Genomic DNA, 9013 nt, shown 5'->3' with positions numbered 1-9013 from the left:
TTTAACATGACAATCTTTATGAGCTCATCTTGGGAAATTATCAACCTAGATTACTAGGACACAGTTTCCTTCTATAATCAACAACACACACTATAAGTGATATCATTTCCTAACTTATCGGGCTTATTGATTCATCGAACTAAATCTCACCCATTGATAAATTAAAGAAATAAATATCAAATATATGTGCTTGTTATTATATTAGGATTAAGAGCACACACTTCCATAATAACTGAGGTATTTGTTTCTTTATAAAGTCAATATAAAAGAAACGACCTCAAATGGTCCTACTCAATACACTCTAAGTGTACTAGTGTAATTATATAGTTAAGATAAACTAATTCCTAATTACACTACGACCTTCCAATGGTTTGTTCCTTTTCATTTTGGTCGTGAGCTACTGTTTATAATTTATAAGGTACTGATAACATCATCTTCTGTATGTGGCACCACATACTATGTTATCTACAATATAAATTAATTGAACAACTACAACTAAATGTAGACAATTTGACCAAATGTGATTCTTTATTCAAAATAAATGTTTACAAAAGCTTAGGCTTTCAGTATACACTCTAACAACTAACATGTTGCCAAAATCTAACGGGCAACCTCTGACCTCCTGAGTGGCGTCCAAGGTATCACCGGACGGTAGAGAGACAGTCAGTCGCTGCGGTCTAAAAGTGGGTAATCTATCAATTCCCCGCATAAAGGTACGGGATATAAAAGAATGCGAGCTACCAGTATCTATCAGCATATCAGCAGATAAGGCATAAATAGAAATCATACTGTGAAAAATGGATCCGTCAGCCCGCTGCGCATCCTCTCTGGTCACCGCATGAATACGTCCACTCTCTGGCGGTGGAGGAGGTGGTAGTGTTGGCAAAGGCTGCTGCGCTTGAGTCTGAGCCTGCCACTGTGATGGTGTCGGGTACTGAGCCAGAGGCTGATAGGTAGGCTGAGACTGATACTGTACTAGGGACTGAGGCGGTGATTGATACTGAACCAGTGGTTGGGGCTGCAGCTGATACTACCCCTGAGTTAGATACTATGGTCCCAGAACAGAGCTCTGTGGTACTATGAGAGTACTGGAGTACTCCTGTCCGAGCATGCCAAATGCAGCTGCCGCAGGGGGAGCTGTCCTTTGCTGACGATGTGAGGATTGGGCTCTGCGCCCTCCTCGCTGAGTCCCTGCCTGACTGAGCTGACTCTATCATCAGGGCTCTGTCCAGTGTCTCTATATAAGATGAGTTCCCAAAGCTGACAAGTTTTACTTGCAGATGTCCATCCAACCCCTGAATAAACTGTTGCATACCGGAACTGTCCTCAGCAACCAGTTCTGGACAAAATCTGGCCAACCGATTAAACTCGGCATTGCACTCTGTCACCGATCGGTTGTTATGCCGCAGACTTAGAAAATCCTGATGGCGAGTCATCTGATTGGCCCGTGAAAAGTAACGGCTCTCAAAAGCCTCTCTGAATCTGGCCCGAGTGATGTTCTGCTCGCTTATGACGGAACGTTGCGTAACCCACCAGGTGTCGGCCTCATCCCGTAAATGGAAAGCAACCAGCTCTGCTTTCTCCAACTCGGAGCAAGCCATGTAGAAGAAGGTCCGCTCCATGGTCTCTATCTAGGACTAAGTCACACTCGGATCAGTCTCTCCTCGGAAGAGTGTGAATCGACTCTTCATCGACTCTGCCAATGCTGGGATCCGGGCTCGTGTCGCGACAATATTAGTGAGATGTGTAGGGATCGTCGTAGGAACTGGTGGAATCCCCTGAGCTGGTGGTACGAGTAGCACCGTTGGATAGACCGGGGGAGGTACTCCCAGTGCTGCTGCATAAGATGGAGTATATACCGCTGGTGGTACTGCAGGGTCGACATGAGTGGTCGCAGTTGGAGGTACGATAGATGGTGGTACCGGAAATGGAGCAATCGGTACCTCTAGTGCGAGTGCTGGGTATATTATAGGCCCAAGTGGCGATGGTGCCTGGTACGCCGTAGGCTCGACCGGAGCTGGTGCCGGGTATGCCAGTGGTACCCCTGGTGGTACCATAAATATGATAGGGGTGGGTGCAGTGGTTGCAGCCAAGGTAGGTACCTCTAAAGGAGTCATCGGGGTCTGAGATCCCGACGCACCCGCAGTATCCTGAGTCTATCCCTGACTGACAGGCTCAAACCCAGTAGGGATCTCTGGCGAGTCCGTTGCCAGAGATTCCAAAGTCCTCTTACGTGGTCGTCCAGCACCATGTCTCGCAGCTACTCGTGTAGATCTCCTCATATCTGTTAAGTTATATCACAAATATCACTACAAGTATAAAAATAAAAAAAATTATCTTTATACCTATTTGTCGTCTGGAGATGTTTCGCCGCTGTCCAGTCCCCAAATTTGACCTCAAAATTTCAGACGAGAAAATCGACGGAAACTGTACAAATCTGAAAATAAATATCCAAGTTAAATAGCAAACTTGGGCTAACCCTAAAAATCTAGAACACCAAAAGCAGGTATCCCAACCCGCTCTGATACCAAATAAATTGGTATCAGATAAATCTCGAATATCCGAAACACCAAAAATAAACAAGTATCGCCAACCTGGCTCTGACACCAAATAAATTGGTATCAGATTATTTCGAAAATCCAACACACAAAACTCGACTCGCCACAAAAAAAATACGAAAACGAAGTATCCGAAACCTGGCTCTGATACCAAATAAATTGTCATGCCCCGGAGGAGTCCCTGCTAGAAGAAATTTCGGCAGCATCTCCCCTGTACGGGTGACAATCTGAAATTTTCTACAATGCCCTCAGGGCCACATATACATCGGCCAACATGGCCGGAACAACAACAATAAGTAATAAGCAATCACCATGCAGTTTAATAGTAAAACTAAACAAATGCAACGATAAGAAAAACCAAGTCAAAAATCCTACTCAACTACACCCATAAAACTCAAAATCGATATCCTACTCCACTACACCCATAAAACACAAATCACAACGAACTCACCTCTTCTGCCATCCAGGCAGGCATGTAGCAAAAACACATCCAAATAAAACTCATCGACAATAAAGATAACACAATATCCAAAAATCAAAACTAGAACAAGTCTAAAAAGTACAATAGGAAAACCAAAAGATAAAACACATCCTCGCGATCTGCAAGGGACTAGTGATTGGAACTCCTCCAGACAGCCTCAACTGAAAATAGTAAATATCCACAGGGTGAGTCAACTCCTCAGCGGGTAATATTGACATGCATAGTAAGAAAATAACAACTAGCACTAATCATGCATATAGTCTCCTGATATAAGAATGATAAATATAACTGAAATAAAAAGGAGAAAACTGTACTAACCAGGACTTGGTGTATGGATAATCAACCGAGAAGTATAGGAATACTGTATGCATATCAAACAAATGCATCCATCCAATATGCAGCATACAAGTGCAGCAAACACAAGCAATAAATGCATCAATGCGTATGATGCCAATGACATGTCCTGGTCACCCCTACTCTCCAGTCAGTCGTCTCACACACGATGGTGAGACCGGGTGGGTAGGGTTGTGACAACCGTACACTCTGCCATCACTGCTTTTGATGAGTGACCGAGTGGACGGGATGCTATCGGAGTACACCTATCCTCCTACCCCAAATCATAAGTGGGGGAGCTCAATGCTCTCATCTCCCTGAGCAAGTCCAGAGGAGAGATCCCTGTCGACTACCACGTTACGTCACACTACCCATGAGCGGACCAACGGAGCCAAACAGAGCAAATTGTCTACCGACTACCACACTGCGTCTCCAGACCAGCGGAGCCTAACAGAACAGAATTGTCTGTTGGCTACCACGCTGAGTCACCGGACCAACGGAGCCTAACAGCAGAACTGCCACACACCTGCATGACATACCACTAACCCATGAATGGTGGTGTGTGCAGATCTATGTAACTGGCGATGTGCTCAACAATAATGGAGCCGACTATCGCACAGCATGCAATCATGCGAGATGGTGCATGACACTAAGCATGGAAATATCCTGATCCTGACCATATCTACCTCCATAAAATATGTACCAAAAATATACGTGGATCAAATCAGAAATTCTAGGTACACAGGTCAGATATGGTATCAAATAAGTCTGGTATATCCTATGGCATGGTATGCCATTATCTTTATGATCATAAGTAATCTGAAGGTATAAACATGAATGCAAATAGGAAAACAATCAAAGCATGCACAGGTAATGGATAATGACATACCGATGTAGATATAAAACATAATCAATACTATTTGTTAAGAAATTACTATGCACATCAAACGACAAATCTAAAAGATAAGTCAAGGTACCCGCCTCCAATAAGAAAAGTCCAATCCGATCCAAATCCGACGTCAAGATACTCGTCTCGCGTCAAAGTCCTGTATCACCAATATATACATTTTTATTTAGCTAATATTCGATGAAATAGCTAAATAAAAATCTCTTTCACTAAATTAGGGCAAACCCTAAATAACACAATAACATAAACCTAATTCCAATTACACATGAACAACTAATCATGTAGTCCATAACCTACCCAATTCAACACATATATCAAATCTCTATCCTTACCTTAAGTTCACAGTCGTTCTTGCTGCTGGAATCAAAGAGTTGCAGCAAGGAGTGACTGTCGGATCCAAGAACCCCACAGCAAACCTTACTTCACGTTACGATCACACTTCTAGCACCACAGCAAGTCTTGTTGGAATTCTTCCTCACTATCGGTTCAAGATGAGGAGATCACAAATCAAAAAATACCTAATTCCGAAACCCAATTTGTGCACCTTACCAATTCTTCTCTTACAGTTTGTGACGTCCAATGATCCTGCGATGCAAACTTTCGGCTAACAAGGATTTGATGGATGAAAATCAAATGGATCCTCTACCACCAAGATCGCTGTTAGGCGACCCAGTGCTCTCGCCGTCAGCCAGGGGAAATGATCAGGAAATTAGCAGAGGCAGAGGAGAGGCGGCATAGTGAGGCTAGGTGGTTGCGGCGATGGAGAACTAGGGCACAACGTGGAGGTAGCCACGTTGTTCCGTGCGGCGATGGCACGCAGCAGAGGAAGAAGGCGATGAGGAATTAGGGCACAGCAAGACCGGCAATCGCCACTGCTCCGGCGAAGGGAAAAACAACGCAGATGTCAATCAGCGCAAGGAGGAGATGGCGTGATGCTGCTCGGTGCGATTTGGGGATCTCCACGGCAAGGAAAGATGGGGCAGAGGAGGAGAAGAACGGGAGGAATCGGGAGAAGAAGAACCCGTCTTCTCTTTGGACACCCTTTTATACGGGAGGGGAAGTGGAGGCCAGGGAGGGTGGCGCCGGTTTGGGAGAAGGGGCGGTTAGAGCATCGGCGTCGGTGGATCGGGAGGAAAGGCATGACATAGTAACGGGAGAAAAAGAAAAAGAAAAGGAAATAGGAAAAGAAAAAAAATAAAACTTTTCCTTGTTCAGTGGGGTAGCCTAAACAGGCTTTCCCGGGAAGCCGCGACGGTTTGTTTAATTAACGGTTGAATTTTGTTTGTTTGTTTGTTTGTTGTTGTTTTCAGGTTTTCTCGTTGAGGGGAGGGCGGAGGGTTGAGTATTCGCGGTAGCGATTCGTTAATTTTACATCCTCGGATCGTGGTAAATTGATGAGACTAAATCTGAGTGAACAGTCAAGATCGGTCGGAACTAGTTGAATGGTCAGGATGGCTAGATCTTAATGAACGGCTCTGATCATCGGAGATCTACACAGATTGACTTGAGTCAGCCAGATCTTGATGAACGACGAGAATTAATTATATCTGAGCCCTATGATCAGTTCGCTTCAGATTTGATCCAATGGTTAATTGTTGATTTTTTATCAAGTTTATTGAGTTGGATTCGTATTGCGAGTTTTGTTATAGTACTTCTTGTTTTTTTAAGGATTGGATTTCAACTTATAATTATGGCAGTTATCAGTGCGTCACCTTGATTTATTTATTTGGTTTTTTAGCGGGAGGCGTTGTACTGTTTGCTTGCGGGAGGGTTAATTCGCGCGAGGGCCGTTGGCGGTTTAAATAGGGAGAGAGTGGTAGAAAGGATGGGTTCGATCATACCAGCACTAATGCACCGGATTCCATCAGAACTCCGAAGTTAAGCGTGCTTGGGCGACAACAGTTCTAGGATGGGTGACCCCCTGGGAAGTCCTCGTGTTGCACCTAAATTTTATTTTTATTTATATTTTTTTGGTAATAAAAATGTGTTATCAGTGGGTCTATTTTTCGCGGGTTGTGTAAATGTTAATGTGACTATCCCCCCGGAAGGTGGCGAAGACCGCCGGGAAGCCGCGACGGTTTGATTATTTAACGGTTGATTTTTTTGTTTGTTTGTTGTTGTTTTCAGGTTTTTTCGTCGGGGGGAGGGTGGGGGGTTGAGGATTCGCGGTAGCGCTTCGTTAATTTTACATCCTTAGATCGTGGTAAATTGAAAAGATTAAATCTGAGTGAACGGTCAAGATCGGCCGGAACTAGTTGACTGGTCAGGATGGCTAGATCTTAATGGACGGCTCTGATCATCGGAGATCTACACAGATTGACTTGAATCAGCCAGATCTTGATGAACGACGAGAATTAATTATATCTGAGCCCTATGATCAGTTCGCTTCAGATTTGATCCAATAGTTAATTGTTGATTTTTTTTATCATGTTTATTGAGTTGGATTCGTATTGCGGGTTTTGTTATAGTACTTCTTGTTTTTTTTTTATGGATTGGATTTCAACTTATAATTATGGCAGTTATCAGTGCGTCACCTTGATTTATTTATTTGCTTTTTTTACCGGGAGGTGTTGTACTGTTTGCTTGCGGGAGGGTTGATTCGCGCGAGGGTCGTTGGCGGTTTAAATAGGGAGAGTGTGGTAGAAAGGATGGGTGCGATTATACCAGCACTAATGCACCGGATCACATCAGAACTCCGAAGTTAAGTTTGCTTGGGCGTGAGCAGTACTAGGATGGGTGACCCCCTGGGAAGTCCTCGTGTTGCACCTATTTTTATTTTAGTATTATTATTATTTTAAGAAAAACGTGCTATTAGTATGTCTATTTTCCGTGGGTTGTTTATTTGTTAATTTTTTATTTATTTATTTTTTTGTTCCCTTCCCCTGGAAGTCAGCGGCGGCGACCGCATGGGAAGCTGCGGTGGTTTGTTTATTTAACTTTTAATTTTTCGATTTTAGTTGTCGGGTTGTTTCGTCGGGGGGAGGGAGGGCGGCGGCGGGAGGGTTGATTCGCACGAGGGTCGTTGGCGGTTTAAATAGGGAGAGAGTGGTAAAAAGGATGGGTGCGATCATACCAGCATTAATGCACTGGATCCCATTAGAACTCAGAAGTTAAGCGTGCTTGGGCGAGAGCAGTACTATGATGGGTGACCCCCTGGGAAGTCCTCGTGATGCACCTAATTTTTATTTTTATTTTTATTTATATTTTTTTGGTAATAAAAATGTGTTATCAGCGGGTCTATTTTTTGCGGGTTGTGTAAATGTTAATGTGACTATCCCCCCGGAAGGTGGCCCAGACCGACGGGAAGCCGCGATGGTTTGATTATTTAACGGTTGATTTTTTTGTTTGTTTGTTGTTGTTTTCAGGTTTTTTTCGTCGGGGGGAGGGCGGAGGGTTGAGGATTCGCGGTAGCGCTTCGTTAATTTTACATCCTCGGATCGTGGTAAATTGATGAGATTAAATCTGAGTGAACGGTCAAGATCGGCCGGAACTAGTTGAATGGTCAGGATGGCTAGATCTTAATGGACGGCTCTGATCATCGGAGATCTACACAGATTGACTTGAATCAGCCAGATCTCGATGAACGACGAGAATTAATTATATCTGAGCCCTATGATCAGTTCGCTTCAGATTTGATCCAATTGTTGATTTTTTTTATCATGTTTATTGAGTTGGATTCGTATTGCGGGTTTTGTTATTGTACTTCTTGGTTTTTTTTTATGGATTGGATTTCAACTTATAATTATGGCAGTTATCAGTGCGTCACCTTGATTTATTTATTTGCGTTTTTTACCGGGAGGCGTTGTACTGTTTGCTTGCGGGAGGGTTAATTCGCGCGAGGGTCGTTGGCGGTTTAAATAGGGAGAGTGTGGTAGAAAGGATGGGTGCGATTATATCAGCACTAATGCATCGGATTCAATCAGAACTCCGAAGTTAAACTTGCTTGGGCGAAAGCAGTACTAGGATGGGTGACCCCTGGGAAGTCCTCGTGTTGCTCCTATTATTATTTTAATATTATTTTTATTTTAAGAAAAACATGCTACTAGTGTGTCTCTTTTCCGTGGGTTGTTTATTTGTTAATTTTTTATTTATTTATTTTTTTGTTCCCTTCCCCCGGAAGGCGGCGGCCGCATGGGAAGCTGCGGTGGTTTGTTTATTTAACTTTTAATTTTTCGATTTTTGTTGTCTGGTTGTTTCGTCGGGAGGAGTGAGGGCAGCGGCGGGAGGGTTGATTCGCATGAGGGCCGTTGGCGGTTTAAATAGGGATAGAGTGGTAGAAAGGATGGGTGCTTTCATACCAGCACTAATGCACCGGATCCCATCAGAACTCCGAAGTAAAGCGTGCTTGGGCGAGAGCAGTACTTGGATGGGTGACCCCCAGGGAAGTCCTCGTGTTGCATCTAATTTTTATTTTTATTTATATTTTTTTGGTAATAAAAATGTGTTATCAGCGGGTCTATTTTTCGCGGGTTGTGTAAATGTTAATGTGACTATCCCCCCGGTAGGTGGCGCAGACCGCCGGGAAGCCGCGACGGTTTGTTTATTTAACGGTTGATTTTTGTTCGTTTGCTGTTGTTTTCAGGTTTTTTTCGTCGGGGGGAGGGTTGAGGATTCGCGGTAGCGCTTCGTCAATTTTACATCCTCGGATCGTGGTAAATTGAAGAGGTTAAATCTGAGTGAACGGTCAAGATCGGCCGGAACTAGTTGAATGGTCAGGACGGCTCTGATTTTTTT

The 9013-nt window shown here is 43.8% G+C and overlaps 4 non-coding genes and 1 pseudogene across 4 annotated transcripts; all 5 read left to right on the top strand.

Annotated features, from left to right (window-relative positions):
* The first annotated feature begins 6106 nt into the window (after positions 1–6106).
* On the top strand, positions 6107–6225 carry LOC122054502. The gene has a single exon (XR_006132801.1). It is a non-coding gene; the product is annotated as a 5S ribosomal RNA (ribosomal RNA).
* A 704-nt stretch (positions 6226–6929) lies between these two features.
* On the top strand, positions 6930–7048 carry LOC122054257. Its single transcript, XR_006132615.1, has one exon. It is a non-coding gene; the product is annotated as a 5S ribosomal RNA (ribosomal RNA).
* Positions 7049–7338: 290 nt separating this feature from the next.
* LOC122054328 lies at positions 7339–7457 on the top strand. Its single transcript, XR_006132655.1, has one exon. It is a non-coding gene; the product is annotated as a 5S ribosomal RNA (ribosomal RNA).
* A 704-nt stretch (positions 7458–8161) lies between these two features.
* On the top strand, positions 8162–8279 carry LOC122054552 (annotated as a pseudogene).
* A 284-nt stretch (positions 8280–8563) lies between these two features.
* On the top strand, positions 8564–8682 carry LOC122054293. Its single transcript, XR_006132623.1, has one exon. It is a non-coding gene; the product is annotated as a 5S ribosomal RNA (ribosomal RNA).
* Positions 8683–9013: the final 331 nt, after the last annotated feature.

Source organism: Zingiber officinale, chromosome 3A, assembly GCF_018446385.1.
Source record: "Zingiber officinale cultivar Zhangliang chromosome 3A, Zo_v1.1, whole genome shotgun sequence".
Lineage (NCBI taxonomy): Eukaryota > Viridiplantae > Streptophyta > Magnoliopsida > Zingiberales > Zingiberaceae > Zingiber > Zingiber officinale.
The sequence above is the reverse complement of the archived record's forward strand: the minus strand, read 5'-3'. Positions and strand labels throughout refer to the sequence as shown.